General features: G+C 45.8%; 1 long non-coding RNA gene across 1 annotated transcript in view; it reads right to left on the minus strand.

Annotated features, from left to right (window-relative positions):
• Positions 1-7,288: 7,288 nt before the first annotated feature.
• Positions 7,289-25,381, minus strand: part of LOC129524462 (uncharacterized) — a 447,472-nt gene continuing 429,379 nt past the window's right edge. The window contains exons 5-7 of the long non-coding RNA XR_010130303.1: positions 24,851-24,966; positions 12,692-12,751; positions 7,289-10,363 (exon numbers count right to left, since the gene is read on the minus strand). This is a non-coding gene — a long non-coding RNA (uncharacterized lncRNA). The remainder of the gene's footprint in view (positions 10,364-12,691; positions 12,752-24,850; positions 24,967-25,381) is intronic.

Genomic DNA, 25,381 nt, shown 5'->3' on the forward strand with positions numbered 1-25,381 from the left:
CTTTTCAGCCCCTTGCTGACGGACACAGGGCTATTGTGACTTTATTTCAACCACTTACTTGCTGTGTGACCTTGTACATGTCACCTGGCCTTCCTGAGACCTCTCTCACATCCTCACTAAGGATGAAAACATCAGCACTAGTGACTAGCAGTCTTGTCGCGTTTGCCAGCTTTCAAAGCAGCACACTCACATGCATTCTCTCATTGCAACATCTCTGCAAATTGTGAAGTGGGTGAGTGGGCAAGGGACATTATTATCTCTATTTTAGGGATGAATGTGACTTGGCCTCATGTTACAGCTGCTAGACTCCTGGGCTCAGGACCCCTGACACTAGGACACCAAGAAGACAATAATCTCTTATCAGAGTCTCCAGGAAATGTCTGAACCAGAATCTGCAATTTTAAAGGCTTGAATATGGGGACTCAGGGGCATTTGGTTCCCACATGTTTAATGACACTTTCAGAAACTAGGCTACAGAGGGCAGGACATCCTACGATGGGCTCTGTATTCTGTTTCCAGCACAGTCTGATGTGGATTCAAATCTCAGCTCTCCTCTCTCAAAAATGCAGTAAAAATATTTCACTCAGAAGCTATAATCCAAATTGACTGTTGGGAGGAAAAACATGGGATTTGACAACATGGGGTTTCTCTGGGACCCTTTAGTGCCCGCAAGGCCTTTTCTGGTGTCCTTTTTAGATTCTGACATGTCTGTATTTCAGATGATTCATCAACTGAAGAAGTAGACCAAGGAAGTGCAGATGGGGTTCTGAGGTGGGAAAGGTCTCTTCTCATTGGGGTGGGGGGTGAGGAGAGGAGCAGAACGAGGGAAAGAAAATAACAGAAACAGTGCTAGTGGAGATTGCTGATTTTTTAGAGAGCCGAAAAGGTAACAATGGGGGAGGTCTGAGATTTGGGGCCAGCATGCAGTTGGTAGCCAGACACATAGATTTAAGTCCCAGCACAGCCACTTACCAGCTAAGTGAATTTAGGCCAGCCCTGGATCTCTGTAGGCCTCAATCTCCTCACCTGAAACCTGGTGCAGGCAGGACCACCCCTTCGCTCCGTTGTCAAGGTCCAGATGTCCCTGGTGTCCAACAGGGCTTGACTACAGCAGGCACTTAATATGTGCTAACTCCGTGCATCCCCCCTCCTTTTCCTAAGTGGATTATGCATCTAGGAAATATGAAACCTCCTTTCACCCAAACAAAAACTCTGTCATCTTAGACAAATCTGATAAAATTAACATTTAAGTTGAAAAAGTGTTCAGCATGAATGATGACCCCATTGACTTATTTTCCTCTGACCTTGCTCACCACCCCTTCCCCAACACACCCACACACACACACACACCCTCCTCTCCCACCAATAAAACTAGACTGGCATGAGGAGAAAAGGCCAGGCTGTCATGATCCCAGCATCCTGCCCACATAAACTTGGAGGCAGAACAGGCCAATATGGAGCTGCTGGGGACTGGGGTCTCTGCTGGTCCCCACAGTAGGTGCCAAGAACAGTTCACAGCCCAGCACGTGGCCGCACTGCCCACTCTGCTCCGTGAGGACAGGGCCTCGCTGTCCCCTGAAGGACTCTGGCAAAATAGCCTGCCAAAGACCTCAATCTGATTAAAGAAAGGAAGGGCATTGGAGAAAGGAAGAAATAAACGAAAGAAAAATGATGGAGAGAAGGAGAGAGGCCCGGTACAAGTGTGAAATCAGAAGAACAGACTGAGGATGGTGAGATGCATGTGAACAGTGTGACGTGGGCAACCCCCACAAATAGACCTTCTGTTAAAAATAGCCTTTGTCTAAATGTGGAAAGGGTGTAAATATAGTAGCGGTTTCGGCTTACTACGGAGCCGCCCCTGCTCCAAGTAACAGAGGCTTATTATAGGAAGCGTGCGTCAGCAGCGGGAGGGGAGGAGAGGGATAGTGAAGCCCCGGGCCGTGGGTACAGTACCCCCCAGCAGGAGGGGGGTCAGCCAGCCAGCGTCGCCCTATTGGGGGCAAGCGGCCCGGATGGCTCTGAAACGCTCTCACAGAGTTCCTCTGGGCAGAAAACTCTAGCTGAGCTGTGGGAGGAAAGGAGGAAGGAAGGGATCGCTGTGCTGAAAAGGATCTAGGCTTGTCTCGGCGATGCCGCTCACTTTCATCTGGGATTTCAGCAGGCATTGCGTCCTGTGTGCAGCAGGCTGCTCGCTCCTGGACACCGCAGGAAGTTTTCAAAGGAACCCCCTGAGGCAAGCCGGTTTCCTCAGCCCTGAGCACAGAGGACAAACGTCTAGAAAATCAGTGGAAAGTGCCGGAAAGGAGTTTGATTCAAGTTTTTTGTTTTTGTTTTTGTTTTTGTTTTTAAGACCGGGTTTTCATGTCTGTGTCTCTGGTATCACGTGCTAAGTAGGTGCGTGGGGCACAGTGGTGGGACTCCTGAGCTGGACAGCTGGGAGTTGCTGCAGGCGCTGCCTTCCAGTATGATGCATGACCAAGGCAACAAAACTGTTTTGGGAAGCTCACTGCTCTGCTTTCTGCAGCTACAGAGATGGCCAAGGGTTGAGTGCCCATGTGGGTGTTAAGACCTACTCCTGCCTGTGTGTCTCCCCTCCAAGCCTTTGGGGGCCCTCATTATCCCCTAGTCTGTCACCCTTTAACCCAGTGCCCTCTCCTCCCACCCCAGGACATGTGCATGCATGCATCACTATCCACACATACGCCCAACACACATACATGCACTCATGCACACCCACATTCAATTCGGGCCGTGCGGCCCTTTCCAGCAGTAGCCCTCACACTAGCGGCCCTGGCGTCCCACCCTGGCCCTGCGCTCTCATGGAGTCCCTTCATCTGCTCTGCCCCTGCCCTCTGGCTCATCACTAGCCTTGAGCTGGCCTCTTGGATGTAAGGCAAACCTGGCTCCTCCAAGTGGATCTGCACTTCTCCTCGGATATGATTGGGGCTTTTGTGCTTGTGCTGCCCCTCAAGCCAGCCTGGTTGACCGCCTCACTGCTCACGCCCCAGACTGAATGCCAATGCCCTTATCATGTTTCACTGACCTGCTCCTCAGGACTGATCTTCAACCTGTCAGCTACTCCCCAGCATCATCCAAACTGCCCTGAAAACCACCTTTCCAAAATGCAGAGCCAGCAGTGTCACTGCCCCACTCAAAATGCTCTCAACAGCTCCCCACTGCCTGTAAGATAAAGTCCAAACCTTGGAAGGCCCGACTTGACCCCCATCTGCTTTTCCAGCTGTGTTACCTGCTACCCTACCCTATCCTATACGGTGCCTACACAGGGTCTGAAGGTGGGTGATTACACTCAGGAATCTCCCCCTTCATGCCTTTGCAGGGACCATGCTGTTTCCTTAGGCTACAATACTTCTCCTCCAAGTCTCTGCACATCAGGATCCTACCCATCCTTCAGGGCCCCAGTTCCAGAAGGCTGCCCACTTCTTCTGGGAAGCCTTCTTGGATCTATCTCCCCTCCCACAGCAACTACCTTTTATTTTTTTTTCACTCCTTCTGCAAACCCAAGTCATTTTTGTATATTTGGAAAATGAATCAAGAGGCCCACTACTGCATCTAGGTGTGGTGCCCTCCCCTGCCTTCCAACAGAGCCTGCAAGTCCCTCCACCACCAGAATGCTTGTTACTCTGTGTTGGAGTTGCCTGTTTATCCACTGGTCTCCCCACTGGAGTCTAACTTCTTAGGGAAGGGTCTGGATGACCTTGTTCAGGCCATATCCCCAGTGCCTAGCACAGCACCAGGCTTATTACACTAAATGAACTGGGCCTCCAGGGCTCTACACTTCCGCTATGTAGTGAATGTTTGCATTCCTCCCAAATTTATGTTGAAACCCTAATCCCCAGTGTAATAGTTTTTGGAGATGGGGCCTTTGGGAGGTAATGAGGTGATGAGGACAGGACCCTCGTGGTGGGATTAGTGCCTGTATAAAGAGCGACAGGAGAGAGTGTGCTTCCTCTCTCTGCTCTCTGCCATGTAAAGACACAGCAAGGAGATGTCAAGCCAGGGCCCTCCCCAGAATCCGACCATGCTGGCACACTCAACATGCACTTCCCAGCTTCCAGAACTGTGAGAACTAAATTTCTGTGATTTCATCTACCCAGCCTAGAGTATTTGTTATAGCGGCTGGAGCTGACAAATACAACTTCCTTACCTTTTCCAGATGTTCCCATCTGTTTTCAGGCCCCTCTGCTATTTTCTGCTGACCCTGCCATTGGCCCTGATACTGGTGCAAGAGCCACTTGGGTACAATCCTGAGATGATGGGCCTGGAGTCAGAAGAACTAAGTGAGAGTTTTAGCTGTGCCTCTTACCTGCCTGCCAGTGGGCAATTCATTTTTCCTCTCCCAACAGTCTTCTCAGCCATGAAAAGAAGTGACAGCAGTCACTGCATGGGGTTGCTGTGAGGACTAAGTGAGAGTGTGGAGCTGAAAGCCTCTGACAAACTGTGCAGTGCTCTTCAGATGTCGGGACCTTTGTTGCAGCCCTCACCTACTCTCCACCTCGGCTGTGCTTTGGAAACCTGCCCAGGCACCAGCTATGTCGACTCCCGCTGCCATTCAGGCCCATAAGGATATCCCAGAAAATAATTTTGCCACCTCTCTATGTTAACAGCTCGAAATCTCCAGACACTTCTGATTACCAGGATTTTGAGTACATGACGGTTTTCTTCCTCAAAATTCTTAAATAGCAAAAAGGCTTGAATGACAGTCAGGACTGGCAGAAGTTGGACTGTCATTGTGAACCAAGGAAGGAGGCTGCAAAAGGAAATGGGAAGAAAGTGGATATGCTGATAGCCAGGCTGGTGCTCTTCCAGGTAAGTCTACCTGCCCTGGCCCCAGGCGGCCCTGTCCTGGGCTTGGCTGGTCCTGCAGGTTCCCAGGATACAGCAGAACTAGTGGATGGCCTGGAAAGCAAGTATTTAGGCAGATCGTATCTTCTGCCTGGAGAGAATGTGAATACTGTGGAAAGAGCCAGGCCATGAATTCTGCAGAGCCCAGCTCCAGTTCCTATTCTGTCCCCTTACTAACAGGGTACATTGAGCAAGTCTTCTAATCCATTAGACCCTCAGTTCTTCATTGCTAAATAGAAATCATTTTGATGAGAATCAAAATCAAATGTGACCATTTATGAAAATTGTATGCATAGTACCTGTGATCAATAAATGGCAATTGAAACTAATTCTAAATCTATTTCTCCAGACTAGTATTTCATGCTGCTAGGAAACAAGCAAAGACAAGTGATTTAGAAAACTAAGGTGCTGGGGTAGATATTTTTTCTTTAATACCTCTCAATCAGGACAAAACAATTTCCACCAGGTGGGCTGAAAAACTTGCCATGGGAGCAAGGATTTTGGGGGAAGGCCAAGAAACTGGATCACTGTCTGATTATACTAGAAGAATAAGAGACTCAAATTGCTTAGGATCTCCAAAATTTGTCTTTGTAGCCCATTAAATAGAAATTCTTACAGCTAGGATACAATATATGTGTTTAGATGACACATATTAATAGAATTACATTTTCTAGTGTGGGGGCTTCTGGCAGAAATACTTTTCACCAGTCACCAGTCCATAATCAATCTATACTTCTCCAGCTATATTCCCCTCCCCTATCTGAATCTTTTTTCTATATGCACACGTATGTGCTTTCATGCAACACATAGTCATATGAGTAGGTGGGATGGGGGTGGGTGGTAGAAAGGAGAAGAGCTGAAACTTTGAAGGAAGACATTTCTGTTCAAACCATGGCTCTACCTTGTATTATCTGAGTGGCATGTTGGGGAAAACATTTACGCTGAAACAAGGATTGTGCCTACAAAACTACCTGCTTATCTACCTCAAAGATGGTTGTAAAGATCAAAGATACTGTGTGCAAAATGCTTATGTAGTGCTAATGGGCTAATGGTATTGTTGCATAAGTTCACAACATGCATACACGTAGATATAAATGCTCATCTATATATACAAATATACTGTTCATATGCGTGCACACTGACAAAGAAGCATGCATTCCTACATACACGCACATTCAAATGCAGAATGGAACAATGCCTGTGCACCTTTGCTACATAATCTAATTGAGATGTAGAAAATGTATTTTTTTTCCTAGGGGTGGTGTTCTAAGACGTCATTGAACCTGAGTTCCTATAATGTTCTGGGTAAGAGGACCATGGATGTGGGGTACAAGGCTTCTGAAGTAGAGGTGTGGGTCTGAGGCCAAGTACCTGATGTGGATGTTCAAGCAAAAGACATCAGGATTGGGTAGGTGTGGTGGCCATAAGAATATGTCTCCTGAAGAGAGAGCTCAGTTGATCATGGCCTCCAGCTGCTTGCACCCATATTTATGTAGAGGCCACTCTTCCTGTTGGCTGCTTCCAGACAATCAGCAACTGAGTGTGGCAGGGATACTAAGGCAGACCTGTCTCCAAGAAACAGGGAACTTCTCTGATAGGTGACTTTGGCTTGAGGACTCTCTGATGGCCTTGCTATAGGCAGTCTAGGAGCTTCCACCCAACCTTGCTTCCCTCCCTCCTGCACTTAGGTCAGACTTGCATCAAGGTGTGATGGCTCTCCCAGCCTTTCCTCTCTTCTAGCCTCTACCAGCTCCCTCCCCATTTTTATCTCACAGATGTTTCCCCTAGTAAAATCCTCTGTATTGTCCATCCTTGTCTTGGTGTCTGCACTGAAGGGGAGTGTAAAATCCCAGGTCACAGAAAGAGCCCAGATAACCTGCACATCCACTCTGTGAGGCAGGGCTTCTGAGCCTTCTTCCAAGGTGAGGGAGTAGGTGTGACAAGCTCTATGACTTGCCCAAGCTCATAAGATTAGAAAGCAGCAGAGCCTGGTCTGGAACCCAAGCTTCCTGATCCCCAAATCCCTGTTCTCTTCTGCTTTGCACTGTCCACCGAACACTTTCCCAACAGTCTTCACAAGCTTCCTATCATATCCACAATTTTCCCTGTGAAGAGGCAGTGCAAGCTCACCACTCCCATTTTGAAAATGAGAAGCTGAGAGTCAGAAAGGCCAAGTCAATTGCCCAAGGTCATTGGTTAGCAAGTGACAGGGCAGGTATTTCAACCCAATTCTCCTGCCTCCCAACCCAGGTGGGCACCTTTTATCACCCTCCATGCTACTTTAGCTCCTGCAAGAAATCTGGGAGTTGCCTGCTCCACCTGCCTGCCACTCCCCACAAATTCCATTTTCCCCCTCTTCCTAGAAGCACAGGCCCTGGGGTCGGGGGGTCCTGGCTGTGCCCAGTATGCAGGGGCCTGGGGTCCAGCCCAGGGCTGTGGGGAGAAGCCGCTACTTGCCATGGTTGGAAACCCACTGCTGAGCCTCCTTCCTTTTAGCTTGAAAGTGCTCTAGAGTTTCTGTGCTCACAATGCATCTCTTTGGAAGTCTGCCCTCCCAGGGTTGCCATGGTGACTATTTTGGTACTGCATGCTAGAAAAAGCCGAGGCACCTGCTGGTCACACCACCAAAACTTGTCTCTCTGAAAAATCAGCAGATGGCATTTGTCAGAAATTCCTACTTCTTGATTAATTTGGGAAAAAGAAGAGTGTGTGGCAGTGCTGATATCCTTTAACCTGGACCGGGCGTGTTGGTGTTTCAGGGAGGATGTGAAAAGCTGTGCACAGACCCCATGAGCTTCTTCTGAAGTGGTGGGTCATTTAGTTTTCCCAGAGAGGCAAAGAAGTTTGGTGATTTGGAGCCTAGTAAATGAAAACAAGAGAAAGACCATGATGTTGCTTTTGTATTAAGAAGAGTTGAAATTTCAAGGCCAGTTCTGAAGAGGCCTATACCCCACTTCTAGTAACTTCCATGAGTTCTCAAATATGCCTCAGGTTGGGTCCAGCTTTTAATTAGAGGGACGTGTTGAAATCACAAGTTAGATTCAAATCCCAGTTCTGCCACCTATTAATTGTGTGAACTTGGACAGGTCCCTCAGCCCATCTATACCTCAGTTTCCTCATCTGTTAAACAGTGATAATAAAAACATTTACCTCATAAGGTTGTCAAGAGGATTAAATGACATAGCTATTGTTGTTATTGTTATTGACTAGAATTAAATCTAGGCATGGAGAAATTAGCAAGTCCATATGCTCATATAGTTTTACATACAACTTTGCAACTATGCTCCTGAAAGTAAATAATTAATTTCACTGTCTCAGTCTAAGCAGTGATATTACAGTTGGAGCAACATTAAAAAATACAACAAAAACTTCTGGTGCACATTGTACAATGTGTTTCTACCTTACTCATTATCTTGTTCTGCTTCCCTTTTCACAGTTTGCAATACTATTTGTTCCCAGTGTTACTTAGCAAACTTTGACTGAACTGGTTCCCTAAGCATGCATTGACTACCACCTCTGAATTTTGGGCCAGGCACTTAAAAGAGTTTTCTGCAGAAGGAATTATGTAGTTTACTGCTTTTCTTTCACCTGTTGGTTCTCTATGAGGAATGAGCCTCAAGTTCCCCACTGGCAATTTTGTTCTATCACAAGTCCTGGTAAGTCCTGGCTGACAAATTCTGGGTACTCTCCTTTCCTGTGGCCATATCAGACATTGCTAATCAATCAGCATTCTTCTTGCTGAATTTTGAAGAAGCTGGGAACCTTCCAGAAGTCAGTGCTCAAGGCAGCCACTGCTAATTGATCAGAGGGCAGAAAAGGAAATGTATTTGTCATCCTCATTGTAGGGGAAAGAACCCAGGAATGGATTAATTCTAATCCCAGTTCTGCCTTTAACTAGCTGTATGAACTTGAACGAATCATTTCCTTCTCTGGGGCTCAGTTTCTATATTTGGAACAAGTTGAATAATCTTTAATTCTTTCTAGTTCTCAGTCTCCACACTTTACCATGCTCCCTATTCCCCGCCACGTATACACACATTCTCCCATCAGGTGGGCTCCCAGCACCCAACGCAGGCTCTGATCTGTTCCTTTTCTGGGACTTATCCAAATGATCAGATTTTATCAAACATCCTGGGATGGCCAAGGGCCAAAGAAAACATTTTCGGATGCTTAGAATTACCAAATCACAGCATTTCTGCTATGAAAGTTGCCTTAGAGCACAATGAGCTGAATCCTCCATGTTAAAGATGAGCAAACTAGAACAAGAGAAGTTCAGTGACTTCCTTGAGGTCACACAGCAAGTCAGCAGGTTGATTTGGCCCCTGTTTGGGGACCCATCCAATCTGAGGCCAGGCATTGTCCTGAATCTTGAGGAAGTTCATAAGGATCCTAGCTAAGAGCAAGCCAGAGAAGATGCTGGCCACCTGGGTGCTCTGAAAGCCTGAAGGGTCCTGGTGGGATGGGGGCTGCACACAGCTGGAAGTGGCTGAGGAACACTTGCTGGGGGTCCAAGCCTGTACAATGTGACTTGAGGAGGTCTTGGCCCCTGTCCGGGCCTCTGGTCTCAGCTGTATAAAGAGGTGGATTGTACAATCACTGGTCCTCAAGCCAGGCTAAGCAGCACAATACTTGGAGAGTTGACAACAACAACAACAAAATGCAGTCTAGATGCCACAGCCCTAAAGATTTCAATTCCATTGGTCTAAGTAGGCTTCCATATCTGTACTTGTATAAAAAGCCTCATTGGTGGTTTGAATCTATAGCCAGGTACAGTGAGTTGAATGGTTACCCTCCTCCGGAAAAAAAAAAAAAAAGTACCATGTCCTAATCCCCAGAACCTGTGACTATTACCTTATTTGGAAAAAGGATCTTTGCAGATGTGAAGGATCTTGATATGAAGAAGATCATCCCAAATTATCTGGTGGGCTCTAAATCCAGTGCCAATGTCCTTATAAATGTAAGGCAGAATGAGATTTAGCACAGAGAGGGAGGAGAAGGAGGCGCTGTGATCAGAGAAGCAGAGATTGGAGCAATTTGGCCACAAATCGAAGAATGTCTACAGCTCCGGAGCTGGAAGAGGCGAAAAATGGATTGTCCCCTACAGCCTCCAGAGGGAGGGCAGCACTGCCAACACCTTGATTCTGGACTTCTTGTCTCCAGAAATATAAAACAATAAATTTCTGTTGTTTTCAGTCACTCAGTCACGTGCCCTGGGCTTTACGAATCAGATATGCCCAGGGAAGAGTGTAGTTTAGAAGTGGACCAGGAGGAAGGGGGCTGCCCAGAACCCACCTTTTGGCCCAAGCAGCCCTGGAGACCTGCAGCTTTGCGGGTGTCAGAGCCTGAGGTTCTGGTGCTGCTGAGAGCTCAGCATCATTTGTGAAAGCCGTAGAGTCTATGCCAAGGTGGAGTCTTCAAAGGTGTGATCTCACTGCGTGGTTTGGGCACTTTTTCTGGCTGGCTACCTTTAAGCTGGACTCTTTGGCTATCCTGGAGATTCCTTTGAAAGGAAAGGGAATTCTAAATGTAAATGCCACCTCACAGACACTTGTTAATTATCTCTTCTCCTCCTCCCTCCTGCCTCTCTCCTCTGCCACGTCTGTCAAACTCCTCAGGGCAGTGCATCATTCTAAGCATTGTGGGACCCGTGAGCAGGGATATATTGGATCTAAGCTCCCACAAAATGGCACTGATTGTTTGAAGATGCTTAGAGTCCCTGCTCCTCTGTGGGAAGGGCTGAGACCCTCCAGGATTGCTGAAGGCTGCCAAGGTAGAGTCAGGGAAGGTGCAGATGTTCCTTCAGCTCCTCTCCTCTCACCTGCCCTGTTCTAGAGTTTACATTTCAGTAAGAATAAGTAGGGGAATTTTCACTGGCTCATGTGTGAACTTGAATGTAAAAGTCGACTGCAGGCTGGGCACGGAGGCTCACGCCTGTAATCCCAGCACTTTGGGAGGCTGAGGCAGGTGGATCACTTGAAGTCAGGAGTTCGAGACCAGCCTGGCCAACATGGTGAAACCCCGTCTCTACTAAAAATGCAAAAATTAGCCAGGCATAGTGGCAGGCGCCTGTAGTCCCAGCTACTTGGGAGGCTGAGGCAGGAGAATTGCTTGAACCCGGAAGGTGGAGTTTGCAGTGAGCCGAGCCGAGATGGCGCCACTGTACTCCAGCCTGGGCGACAGAGAGACTCCGTCTCAAAAAAAAAAAAAAAAAAGAAAAAAAAAAAAAAACAGATTGCATTTATTTCCAAGCTAACTGCCCTGTTGTTTCCCTAGACACCTCTTTGGAAAGGTTTGTGCTTTGCAGCAAGCTCACTTGTTCTGAAGGACCTTCAGTGCAATGGCAAAGTGGTTATGGATAATCCAAAAACAAATGAGCAAAAAGGGTAGGAGGAGAAACAAAGAGCAGCATTAGCAAAGGAGAGGTGAAAGACACCTGGTGTTAGTCCTCCTTACCCAAACTCCACAAACGGCCATTGTCTGTACAAGTCATCTGGCCATGAACCCCTGACCAGTGGGGGTAGTGTGGGGGGGTGGCAGTGGTGGTGGCAGAGGGAGCAGGGACTCAGACAGACCTGAGTTCAGGGACCAACTCTGGCTTCTGCATCAGATATGAAATCCAGGCCATTTAGGCAGATTCTCCTTCCTCTCTGAGCCTCGATTTTAAAATTTCTTATATTTTATGTATACCCAGTCTGCCTTGTATTGTTATTATTTGCAGTCATTGTGTTCTAAAAAGCCTCCGGGAACACTGCACTGGCAGATACTGAACCACTGCTCAAAGGGGAAATAACAGGGTTAGGTTCCAGTGAGCCTCTGGTTACAATTCTGTCAGTCATAAAACCTAATAATGTGTGTGTTTCTGTTTAAAGACATCTTATTTAATATTATTGCTGATTCATTGACATTGAACTCACCTGTTTAAAGATAGCTTATTTAGTATTACTGCTGATTCATCGACACTGAACTCATGGCCAGCAGCACTGTAACTGACGCCTGAACGAAACGTTTCTACCACAGCTGTTTTCTCTGTAAGGAGCATCACAGCCTCCCTGGGCTTACTTCAGTGCTATGCTGGGGGACCATTTGAAACAGTGAAATACCAAACAAAAAAGCACAAAAATGTGAAAAATGTGGTACCGAGTAGACCACAAAAGGACACTTGTTTATAGTGTGAGAGCTGAAACAAGGAGGCAGAGTGTCGCCTTGTTTGACCTCAGCTGGGAATGTGCACATTGGGTGGCTGCAATTTTTTGCCATTCTGCTCACGGCAAAAGTGCTGCATGTATTGATTTGGGGGTTAAAAATTAATCTTAATGAGTAGGCAGATTTGCAAATATAGAAATTATGATTAATGTAAACTGTATATAAATATAAATATATATTCAGTTGACTTTTGAACAACACAGATTTGAACTGTGCGGGAAACTTAAACAGATTTTCTTCCACCTCTGTTACCTCTGAGACAGCAAGATCAATCCTTTCTCTTCCTCCTCCTCCTCAGCCTATGCAATGTAAAGATGATGAGGATGAAGACCTTCATAATGATCCACTTCCACTTACTGAATAGTAAATAGCTGTTCTCTTCCTTATGATTTCCTTAGTGAAGCCTTTTTACTCCATGTTACTTTATTGTAAGAATCAGCACATAATACATACAACACATAAAATATGTGTTAATTGAGCATTTATATTATGGGTAAGGCTTCCAGTCAACAGTGGGCTATTAGCAATTAAGTTTTGGGGTTCAAAAGTGGGGATTTTCGGCTGCGTGGGGTATCAGCACCACCAAGCCCCACATTGTTCAAGGGTCAACTGTATCGCTACTTACCTCACATAGTTTTTGTCAGGACCAAATGCATAGGGAGAAGACATCTTCTACCAGAAGGCACTGTAGAAGTGAGTGTAATGGTTATGTAACATACCAGCCTGGTGGATCCCTTCTCAGCTCAAGAGTCACCCCCACCAGAAAGTCTTGCACCAAAGGCCAGGACCTAACTGTAAATACAAGCTAGAACCAGATTCTGAGTTGCCTAGATGGGGAGGAAGGAGAAGAAGGTCAAGATTCAACTTCTCAGATCATTTAGGAGCCTAGTTGAAAGGGCTCAATTCAATTTGTTGCTTGGCAACGTCAGGATTTGCATCCAGGATCTCTGATGCAAGAGTTAGCAGCCTTAACCCCTAGAATATATGACTATTAATTTAATCACATAATCATTGAAATAAAAAAACATCACTTAAAAATTCTTGGAGAGAACTCATGAACCCCTGAGAATACATGTATGCACTTCCCCCCATCACTCTACTTGGAGAAACATCACTTTACTAGAGTTCCTCTAAAGATTGCTAGAAGTCGTAAACTCCTTTTCCTGCTCCTTTTTTTTTTTTTTTTTCTTTTTGAGATGGAGTCTCACTTTGTTGCCCAGGCTGGAGTGCAATGGCGTGATCTCGGCTCACTGCAATCTCTGCCTCCCAGGTTCAAGTGATTCTCTCACTTCAGCCTCCCGAGTAGCTGGGATTACAGGCACCCGCCATCATGCCTGGCTAATTTGTGTATTTTTAGTTGAGACGGCGTTTCACCATGTTGGCCAGGGTGGTCTTGAACTCCTGACCTCTGGCAATCCACCTGGCTTGGCCTCCCAAAGTGCTGAGATTACAGCCATGAGCCACTGCTCCTGGCCTCCCTGCTCCCTTTACACCCTCACCCTAGAAGAAGATAGTGACATAGCATCTGCAAAATGACACAAGATGGCAGCTGCATGGGATGAAAACTTCTTGTTGCAGGATGGTTTGAGTTGGGAATGAGCTGGCTCCAGGAGGATGAGGATGGAGACATGGACCAGGAGCCAGCCAAGCATCAACAGAGAACAGCAAAGAGGCTCCCGAGGTGGGGATGCTCCTTGCTGGCCTCACCCCAGCCCCATTTCCCCTCCGCTGCCTGTGAGTTTATGAACAGATGGGTTCTCTGTGCAAAGGCAGTAGTTCTTACAATGAGTAACCTGAGGAATTCATTCATTCCACATTCAGCAAACATCCACTGTATTCCAGGATTTGTACAAATGCCTGGCCATACCAAAATTAGTATTAGAGGACAGTCACATCTTATTTACTTTAGAAGAGACAGTTGGACCCAGGGGTTGCAAATGCGTATTCTGGAGCCTGGCTGGCTGACCACCTGGATTAAAGTCCCTGTGTTATTTGGGCAAGTTGTTTAACCTTTTTGTGCCTCAGTTTTCTCATGGAGAAAATCCTAGTACTTACCTATGGAATTGATATGGCATTAAATGAAATGGGTTAATGCATGTAAAGGTTTCTACCAGTACCTGCCATGTAATAAGCACACATTAAATATTAGCTGTTATTAACTTAAGTGGGCCAATCCTATTCATGTGACAGGGAGGAGAGACTGGGAAAGAGAGAGAGAGAAGAGAGGTATATCATTTTCAGAGCATGTAAGATGGGATTTTGAAGAATCATATTGATTATGTATGGTTTCTACCTTGTGAACTTACTTCAGAAATTAACTCCTACATAAAGCAATCCCACTGTATTACTATTACTAGTAGTGGCAAATATTTATTGTGTCATGTATATACCAGGCCACAGTGCTAAGTGCTTTACATATATTATTTGCTTTAATTCACACAATAATCAGTACCAATATTATTTACATTTTCAGATGAGGAAATTGAAGTATAGAGCAGTGAAACAACTTGTCCTAAGTTGCAACTGACACATGGCTGGGTGGAAAGCTGAGCTCAGGTTTTATTAGTATAAATGCTGTGTCTCACCCAGTAAGCTATACTGTCCTTGGGAATTCACAGCTTGGAGGGGCAGCTGGCCATTTTAAACAAATAATTGCAACAATTTAGAAAAGCGCTAGAAGAGGTGACATTGTAATTAGGCTTTTTACAACCTGTCCTCTCCCCTTCCCTCTCTTGTTGGTGCCTAGATGGCAGGAACCAGATCTTACCCATCTTGGTTGGCCTTGCACAGGCAAGGTGTTCGGTAAATATTTGCTGGTTTGGTTTGATTCAAGTGAGATAGAGCAACTCTTTCAGATGGTGCTAGGTATCTGAGCTAATGATTTCTCTAGTGTGGATTACAAGCCCTAAGGGGATGTTATTATTTCTGAAGTTGGAGCCAGAAATGACAGTTTCTGTTTCAGGAGGTAAGAATCCTCAAAATAGGAATGATGTACAATGCAGGCAAGTTTCCTAAATGTAGGCTCCTTTAGTTTCTGGGTCATTTACAGCTGGCTACCTTGGACTCTTGTATATTCCAAAAAGTTCCTGGCTGTTCTGTCTCTCTTAGTAATAAATCGAAAGTCCAAAATAAGGAGGCAGATTGTGTTTTTGCAATGAAAACTCCACGGGCTACATTTCATATGTAATAGCTTACTCTTTGCCAATCTGACCTTCTCCTCCAATCCCCAAGTTCATCCCACCTCTGCTTGGACACACCCAAGAGATTACCACCATTCATCCATCTTTGGGAAGTTCTATGCCTCAGGAAGGGTCCTCTGACTAAGTGAAAGCTGCTTTGCTAGACCTTCTTCCACCCATCCTGCCTCCCCAACCCAGGCCCATGCAAGCATCCTTCATCTTCCTTTGCCTCAAAACAGCTCTTTAGAGAAGAAATATTCACCTCTACCCCATATCCATAGTTCCTCTAACCATTAACTAGAGAGTGTTATTTCCACCCCTTTGGCAACCTGGATATAAGTGAGGCTCAGAACACAGTACTCTAGACATGGTTTAAATAGCTCAGTAAACTTGGACATCTGAACATTGCACTTTAAAACAGCATTCTTATTTCTATAGCCACAGCCCACCTTTGATGGACCTTGAATGTACAGTGAACTGGATCCCATAGTTCTTTCTCTTTCTATTGCTGTCAAAAAAGATCACCAGTGCCCCACAACAAATAAGCATCAGTCTGAGGACTCTGAGAACCAGTGGGAAACTGCCACGAACAGGGAGAGGAGAGTTCAAAAGCACAGAGGTGATTCTCTCCTCCTTGCACAAGACCTGGGATAGACAAGCTGGATTCACATCATGAGGCCAGGCCACAGGAGAACATGCAGATGTAAGTAGCCCCTGAGAAAGGACACTGGCTCAGGATTAGGAGATCTGAGTTTTGCTATGGATTGAATTGTGTCTCCTTCCACCCACTGCCCTGCCCAAATCCATAAGTTGATGCCCTAACCCCCAGTGTGACTATATTTGGAAATAGGGCCCTAAGGAGGTAATTCAAGTTAAATGAGCTCATAAGTTGGGCCTCTAACACCATATGATTAGTGTCCTTTTAAGAAGAGGCACCAGAGAGCTCACAAGATCTTTCACTCCCCATCATGCGAGGTCACAGTGAGAAGGTGGCTGTCCACAAGCCAGGAAGAGAGCCCTCATCAAAAACCAACTCTGCTAGACCCTGATCTGGGACTTCTGGTCTCCGGAACTGGGAAAAAATAAATTTCGGTGTTTAAACCAGTTTTTGGTATTGTGTTATAGCAGCCCGAGTAGACAAATTCTGGTTTGAAGCACATAAATCCATTTCTTGTGAAATAGAGATACCAACACCTGCTCTGCTCACAGGAAGAGACGTGTGGGGACATATACTGGGTGACCTCCAGTCCCACCTCATTAGGTCATATGGACAAGAAACAGCAGTCTGACGTCAGAAAGCAATGACAAACTACATACATTTTTACAGAGGTCTCTTTTATATGGACACAACCTATGTATCTTCCCACAGTTGCCCACACTTTCATATCTACACCATTTCTCTCATCTGGAAATTCTCTTTTTTCCCCTTCTCTCTTCCACAACTTGTAAACCAAATTCCTTGAAGGGGAGGAGGGCCAGCAGAAGAAAACCAAACTCTTGGTTTCTGATCTGCTTTCTGGTGCTCCCCTTTAGTGTGTTGGCCACATTGACTCCATTCTTCCAAGAGCTCCTTCAAAAGTTCTCAAAGGCATCTCAAATATATGTTCTGGTGGGGAAAGACTGTGTCTATAAAGCAGTGTTTACACAACTGAGCAAGTTAGCTCTTCTACCCCTCCTACCCCTCCATTCACACTGCAGGAGCCTGCAAACAAAAGTCTGGTTCAAATCCCATCTCAGTCACTTGCTACCCAAGTGACCCTGGGCAAGTCATGTTACCTCTCAGAACCTCAGTTTTACCATCTGCAAAATGGGATGATGTCCCTGTCAAGGCTTTGAAAAGATTAACTTTGGAAAGATAATGAATATAAGTATCTAGTAAGTGCCAGGAAACAATATACTCCTTCCATGGCAAGTTACATGCAGTCAACATCATGCTGGGGCCCAGAGGATGTGCTCCACAACTTAGACTGATTTGTTTCTTGGAAAAATTCCTGAATAGATGGAGAGACAAGACAAGCACAACAATATCTCTAATAGAAAGTAGAGCGTGCTGACTGGATAGCATGGGACTGTGAGAGATACTATGCTAGGCAGAGCCCAGAAAGCTGCCTGGAAAGGTGAAGTTTGAAAGGGTCCTTACTGGATGGTCAGAGTTGGCCATAAAGGGAAACAGAAGAAAGAAGCGTGGTGCATGTCTAGGGAAAGAGAGTCGCCATACAGAATGAGCAGGAGACAATGCTGGAAAGGGGATGGAGAGTCGGCATTCATCTGTTAAAGACTGACTTTCTGGTTCCAGAGTTGGAGCTACAAATACAAACGGGTCCTCTAAATGGACTTTTACACAGATTCACAAGGCCTGAACAAAACACTGTCCAGAAAGTTTTAACACTGCCTCTCATTTCCCTAAGACCAAATAGGAAGAAAGTGGATTCCTAGGCAAGGGGTGTCTGTTTCCCAGCCTTTAAGCAGGTTTGGGGCCAATGACTCCAGTGGAAAGTGGAGACAGTCTGACTATATCTAATCCCTGAGGAAAGGGGGCCCTCTGCATCCTCTCCCAGCCCAGGTGGCCTTCCAGTCAGCAGGAGCAATAGTAGCAGGACCAGGTGTCATTGCCGCAGGCTGTTCAGGAAAAGCGGTCACTGGCTGTTTTATGTGACCAGCTGAGCATAGACCTACCTTTTACTGACAGTCATCTGTCATTGAGGCCTGGACTCTCTGGGCTATAGTGACCACCAATTCTTTAGGAATGTATAGCTAGAAGCCTGCCATATCTTTAACGTCTCACACATAGCACTGGCTTCTAAACATAAACAACTAAGGACTTCTGCGTTTATATTTAAAGCCTATCTGCTTCAAGTACTTTGGGATAGTGTTATCTGCTTATGGACTTTGGGTACCAAAAAAGGATTTTCCCTGGGACTCATACCAAGATCTATGAGTGCCAGCTTCAAGCAGCTGAAAGGTCTTTCTGTAGGTTCAGGAGGTGTGTGAGATGTGGGTGGGAAATCTAAGGCCCAGAATGAGGAACAGAGTAGTGGCAGAAAGACCACTGGGGAGAGGGTGGGGTATATCATAATTGCCCAGAGGAAAGTCTAGAGGGGCTAGGTTAGGCCGGGGGCAGAGGAAAGGAGAGATTCAAGAAATGCAATCAAGGATAGACCACGACTCTCCGAGTGTGAGGTGGGTTTCAGCCACCAGGGAAGTTCTTAGGGAGGAGGTGGGGCACCTCTTCCATGGCAGTAAGATGAGGGAGTTCCCTTCCTGTTGATTCTATTTGCTCTGTAAAATAGGAGAGGTCATTCACTGGGTGTTAGATGCTGGGGTGAAGATGGGGAGAAAGGAATGGATGATGTCTGAGAACCCCAGATGAAATGCCTGGGGTGCAGGAATGGAGAATGAAGGCATGGGAGGAGCACGCATTAGGAACTCTTGCAGGAGCAGCTCTCCCTGTTCACACCCTTCACTTCCCTAAGTCTCCTGTAGGAGAAAAGTGCTAAGTACACATTGCCAACCAGACCACAGGGAAAGAGCCTGGGTTGCTCTGGGATCTCATAAGTCATAAGTGGTTTAAGTCATCACTGCCCCCTGAAAACTGCAAGGTCCACTGCAGGAGGTTGTTGGAAATGATAGATGCGAAATGCTCAGCCAAGGAGCGGCCATGTGTTCGATGTCAATTCAGTTTCTTTTCTTTTTTTTTTTTTTTTTCCTGTTTTTTAGGCATATCCATCTTTAGAATGTTTGAACTGGAAAAGATCGTGTAGTCCATGGCACACATTTTGCCACAGGGAAAAGAGGCACATCTGTGATAGAACAATGGGTGCTCCAACAGAATGAGCAGCGTCATATGGGAACACTTGTGAAAGACACTTAATCCCAGCCTGGGGACCCTGGTGACCTCCCCAGGGAGGCTTCAAACTCAGATGGCAGGAGCCTGTTCCTGCTGTTAGTCAGTTCCAAGGGCTGTCACCACAGGCTGGGGCAGCCCTCGTGGATGGGGTATGCTGCATCAGCTTCAGCCACGGCCCATGCAGCCTGCCTCACTCACAGCATGCCTGTGTCCCCTGCCCTCCTCCAACCCCCAGGCTCTGGCTCCCTGCTGGGCTTCTCCCGAACATAGGCACACACCCACACTGGCTTCCAGCCGTGGCCGCCCCTGAGAATGATCTTACAGGGTGCAAAGCTCTTAGGATACTTTCCTGGGACTAGAATTTCATTGTGGAAAATCTCCCCAGGCTCCAACCGCTGACTCATCCCTTGAGCCTTGTCCAGGAAATCAGTTTCCCAGATTGCACAAACTCACATGCAGAAAAGCTATCAATATGTTTGCATTTGTATCCATGTCGATCTCCCTTCCTTATTCCTTGATATAATGAGTTATCTAATTATGGTGACATCTGTTGAGGAGGAATCTAGCTTCCCTCTCCCTGCCCAGAACCCAGCAACCCAGCACAGGGCTCTTTTGGGGAGATCACATGCTGCGGGGTTTGTGTAGGAGAGGCAGAACCCCAACAGAAATCAGCCGTGTCTGCCTCATGGCTTTTGTTATCCCGAGCTACCAGCCACCCGATATCCCAGGCACTTCCTTCAGCGATGGGCAAACCCACAGACTGTGCCAGTGTTAGAGATTTAGGCTCCTTGCCCTCAGGACTCTACTCTCAGCCCAGGGTGATTGAGAAGGAGTCAAGAGAGAAGAAGGAAGAACATGTGCTGGTTGCTTTGCCTTTATCTGGTAACTACACATATAATTTCTTTTAACCCGGAAATAACTGTTCATCGGGTTACCACCACACAACCTGGAAATTAAAGGACCCACGACACCTCCTCTCTCACCTCACCATTCCCCAAAGCCAGACTTTAAAGCTTAACCAACATTTATTCATTCATTCAACAAATATTTGTTTTGCACTTACTAGACGCTAGTGGGTCTTCAGACAAATAAGCCCAATCTTTGGAGAATTTAACATCCAATAACACAAATGATAGCCACACAGGCAGTTGGAGAAGATGCTGAGCGAGACCTAGAAGACAGGGCCATCTGGTCTAGATCTCCCTCTGCCATTGTCTCAAGGCATCTTTAGAAGCCAAAGTCGGCCAGGTTGGTGGCTCATGCCTGCAATCCCAGCATTTTGGGAGGCCAAGGCGGGTGGATCTCGAGGTCAGGAGATCAAGATGATCCTGGCTAACGGGGTGAAACCCCATCTCTACATAAAATACAAAACATTCGCTTGGCATGGTGGCACACACCTGTATTCCCAGCTACTTGGGAGGCTGAGAATTGCTTGAACCTGGGAGGCGCAGGCTGCAGCGAGCTGAGATTGTGCCACTGTACTCCAGCCTGGGTGACAGAGTGAGACTCCATCTCAAAAAAAAAAAAAAAAAAAAAAAAAAAAAGTCAGAGTCTTCACCCTTTACACTGAGCCCCAAAAAGATTTGCAGCAGCACAGCTCTGTCTGCCAAACCACTTATTCAGCAGGGTCAGTGACTCCCAAGTGAATTTGGATTCATTTTGCTGGTGCTTCTCATTGTCCTTTTTCCCAGGGACTTCTGAACAGGCCTGGTCCCTGTTTGCAAGCTTCCTGTGTCTTTGGGGCACATGTGGCTCATGTAGATAGAATAATTTTTCTTCTTGATATGTTAGTACTAATTAAAATGAGGAAACAAAGAATCCACCTCTAACTCAAGCTCTCACTACATTTGATAAGATCTTTCTCTACATCCTAGTACTAGGAGTCCTTTGGAAGTATTTTTCAATTAAAGAAATTCTTCCGCTCATTTTTCTAGGAAATTCCAAATGATGTAGTCACCAAAAAACAAGACTCTTGAGAATCTAGTGATTCCCAATAATAGAACTTTAGGACCATATAGGACGTTTAAGATAATTTAATCAAACTTTCTTATTTTGCCAATGGAAAAATGAAGGCACAGAGTTGGGTTTTGAAAATACATGCTGGCCGAGTGCAGTGGCTCACGACTGTAATCCCAACACTTTGGGATTACACTTTGGGCCAAGGCGGGTGGATCATGAGGTCAGGAGTTCAAGACCAGCCTGACCAAGATGGTGAAACCCCATCTCTACTAAAAATACAAAAAAATTAGCCAGACATGGTGGCGGGCACCTGTAATCCCAGCTACTCAGAAGGCTGAGGCAGAGAATTGCTTGAACCTGAGAGGCAGAGGTTGCAGTGAGCCGAGATTGTGCCTCTGCACTCCAGCCTGGGCAACAGAATGAGAATCCATCTTAAAAAAAAAAAAAAAAGAAAGAAAAAGAAAATACATTCTGTAGGATTTGCCCTGTCTTCCTTCCTTCCTTCTTTCCTTCCTTCCTTCCTTCCTTCCTTCCTTCCTTCCTTCCTTCCTTCCTTCTTTCTTTCCTCTCCTTTCCTTTCCTTTTTTAAGATAGAGTCTTGCTTGGGTGCAGGGGTGCAATCATGGCTCACTGCAGCCTCCACCTTCTGGGCTCAAGAGATCCTCCCACCCCAGCCTCCCGAGTAGCTGGTACCACAGGCACATGCCACCACCCCGGTTAATTTTTGTATTTTTTGTAGAGACGGAGTTTCATCATATTGCCTAGGCTGGTCTCAAACTCTGGGCTCAAGTGATCCATCCACCTCGGTCTCCCAAAGTGCTGGAATTCCAGGCATGGGCCATCATGCCCGGCCTTGTCCCATGTTTCTGACTCAGGTTCTTAGGGTCCTGTCATTACCCACATCATTTGTTTTTCTTTCTAAAAATCAGGGTATCCTTGAATACAAATAATACTTTATTTGCAGCACCATAGTTAAATCCCATTCCAAATATTACATTCATTCATTAATTTGATCATTTATTCATTAACTTCACAAATACTTATTGAGCACATACTATGTGAATGCATTTTACTACTCGCTGGGGAAAATGCAAAAATGAATCAGGTACAGTTCTTGCCTTCAAAGACTCAAATCTATTATAGCAGATAAGATATGGGCACACATAGCATAAACATAGTAGTAACAGTAAAATTGATAATGATGATAATAGCCATTGCTTATGTAGAGCTCACTATATTCCAGGAAGCGTTTTAAATATATCACATATTTTAATATATTAAATCCTTACAGTGACCTTAGGAGAAAGGTATTATTGTTATCCTCCACTTTACTAATGAGGAACAGAGGCCCAAGAAGGCTAAGGGACTTGTCCAAGGCCACAGAGCTAGCGAGTGGCAGAGCTGTGATTCAGTTCTAGGCAGCCCAGTGCTAAGATAAAAAGTAATCATTGTAATTAGAAGGGAACATTTGAAGAGATGTGAGGGCCCCAAGGAGGCAAGGTCCCTTCCAGGTGGGGAAATCAGGGAAGATTTCACAGGGAAGGTTGCACCTGAGTGTGGTTGCCAGATTTAGCAAATAAAGTGTATCAGCTTGTTGACCCTTAGTGACCCAGATGCCACACAATGTGGCTACATGTGCAAAAGCGACATCATTAGAAACTGCAGTCCAAGTGGTCTTCTTAGGCTTAAGAATCTTTCACTCCCTCTAAGCCCCCACCCATCTCATCTGGAAAGAGAAATAGGATCATGCCACCCTCTACATAAAACCTTTCATTGGCTCTGCAGTGCCCTCAGGACTCAACGCTGACTCCACCTAAGATTCACCTCTCCCTCATTCACTCACATCCATTTGCTCATTCATTTCATTTCTCAATCTTGTTGCAGATAAACTTCCATTACCATAACAACCGATTCCTTAAAAACCTTCAGCGCTTTCCCATTGCCCAGATGGTACAGGTTTTCTAAACTGGTTTTCTTTTTCGTAAAAATTTTTTAAAGTTTTCCTTTTGTTTATTTATTTATTGTGGAAACAGGGTCTCACTATGTCACCCAGGCTGGAGTGTAGTGGTGCAATCATAGCTCTCTACGGCCTTCAGCTCCTGGGCTCAAGTGATCCTCCTGCCTCAGCCTCCTGAGTAGCTGGGACTACAAGGTGCACACCACCACATCTGACTAACTTTTTAAATTTTTTGTAGAGACAAGGTCTTGCCACATTGCCTAGGCTACTCTTGAACTCCTGGGCTCAAGTGATCCTCCTGGCTTATCTTCCCAAAGAGCTGAGATTACAGGCGTGAGCCACCACCCACGCCTGGCCCCAAACTGGCTTTCGAGGCTGTCCACAGTCCAGACTTGCATATCCAACCTACCTCTCCTCAAGGAAAATACTTTCTCTAACTGGGTTCTTCAGAATTCAGGAGCACATCCCACTCTTGGCCAATCCCACACCTTGGCTCACCAAGTCCCAGAAAATGACTCATGCTTTTATCTGTCTCCACCTACTCCCTCCAGCCAGCCCAAGCTAACCTGTCTCCTTACAACTCTTTCAGTCTTGCCACTCATTTAATCCTGCCCTGACCTGTGTGCTTCCCCACACCCAGCATTATGATGGGTCCTCGATCCTGTCTCCTGCAGAACTGCAGCAGGCTCCTTGATTTCCATGGAATGTCTGGAGTGTCATTCCCGGGCCTCTGCAGAGATGATTATTTTATTTCGATGTGTTTTTGTTGGCAGCAGTCTGATGCATCATCACACATCCAACTCAATGTGTGATGTGCATCATACAGTGCTCCTACAAGAGGAGTAAACAGTGAGACGAGCAAGCGGCTGTTATTTGTCTCAAAATGTCTTCATTCTGAGAATTGCAGACTGCAGATAAGAGCTGTCAATCAGCAGTCATGAACATTGTTAAAACTGGCGAAGACTCTTTTCAAACTTCTTTAAAGAAGAAAATCCAAACTCCTTAGCCAAGCCCTTATAATCAAGGTCTCCCAAGAGCTTATTCTTTAATCAATTAATTAATTCAATAAATATTTATGGATTGCCTACCACGTGCCAGACACATTAGTAGGTGCCCCAGAGAGTATTGAACAAAAAAGACAAAATCCTTACTCTCCTGGAGCTGGCATTTTAGGAAGTGGACAGCAAATGCTTAAACTAGGGGTTGGCAGATTATGGCCTATAGGTCAAATCCATCTTGCCACCTACTTTTGTAAATAAAGTTTTATTGGAACACAGCCATGCTCATTTATTTTACTTAATGTCTATGGCTGTTTTTACACCACAATGGTAGAGTTAGTAGTTGTGACAGCAACCGTATGGCCTGCAAAGCCTAAAATATTTACCATCTGGCCCTTTATAAAACAAGTTTGCCAACCTATGGCCCAGAAAAAATAAGCATAAAATATGTCAGGTGACGATTCGTGTCATGAAGAAAAATAAACAGGTGTGGAGATTAAAATGGTGAAAGGTGTTTCTAGAGATTTGCACGCCAATAACATGACCATGAATAAAAGAGCCAAATGAAAGAGAGCAAACCACAAGAAACAGATAACTGAGGAAAATGGGTTCAGGGAGAGAAAACAGCAAATGCAAAGACCACGCCACAAAACCATGCCACTTGGCATGTTTAAAAACATCAAGAAGGGCTGGGCACAGTGGCTCACACCTGTAATCTCAGCACTTTGGGAGGCCAAGGTGGACGGATTGCTTGAGCCTAGGAGTTCAAGACAAGCCTGGGCAATGTGGCAAAACCCTGTCTCTACAAAAATACAAAAAATTAGCCGGGTATGGTGGCACTCACCTGTAGTCCAGCTACTCAGGAGGCCGAGATTGGAGGATTGTTTGAGTCCAGGAGGTTAAGACTGCAATGAGCCATGAATGTGCCACTGCATTCCAGCCTGGTGACAGAGTGAGACCCTGTTTCGAAAAACAAAACAAAACAAAAATAAACAAACAAAAACATCAAGAAGGTACACAGGGTTGCAGCTGAGTGAGCAAGGGGAGGAGAAACAAAGATGAGATAAGAAAGCTGCCCAAGGGCCGGACCATGGAGGACTTGAAGGCCCAGGTACCGACCTTGGTTTTATGGTGAGTGGGGTGTAAAGCCATCATAGGTTTGGAGTAGACAATGGTCTGACTATGTGTTTTGAGAGATCTCTTTGACTGTTGTGTAGAGCAAAGGATTCAGGATAAAGAGTGGAAGCAGCATGGCCAGTGAAGAGGCTACTGCAAAAGTCCAGATAAGAGATGCTAGAATCTTGGACAAGGATAATAGCCCTGAGGTGGTGAAAGGTGGTCCAATTCAGGGTACATTTGGAAGGCAGAGCCAGTA

This window comes from Gorilla gorilla, chromosome 13 (genome assembly GCF_029281585.2).
Source record: "Gorilla gorilla gorilla isolate KB3781 chromosome 13, NHGRI_mGorGor1-v2.1_pri, whole genome shotgun sequence".
NCBI classification, from domain to species: domain Eukaryota; kingdom Metazoa; phylum Chordata; class Mammalia; order Primates; family Hominidae; genus Gorilla; species Gorilla gorilla.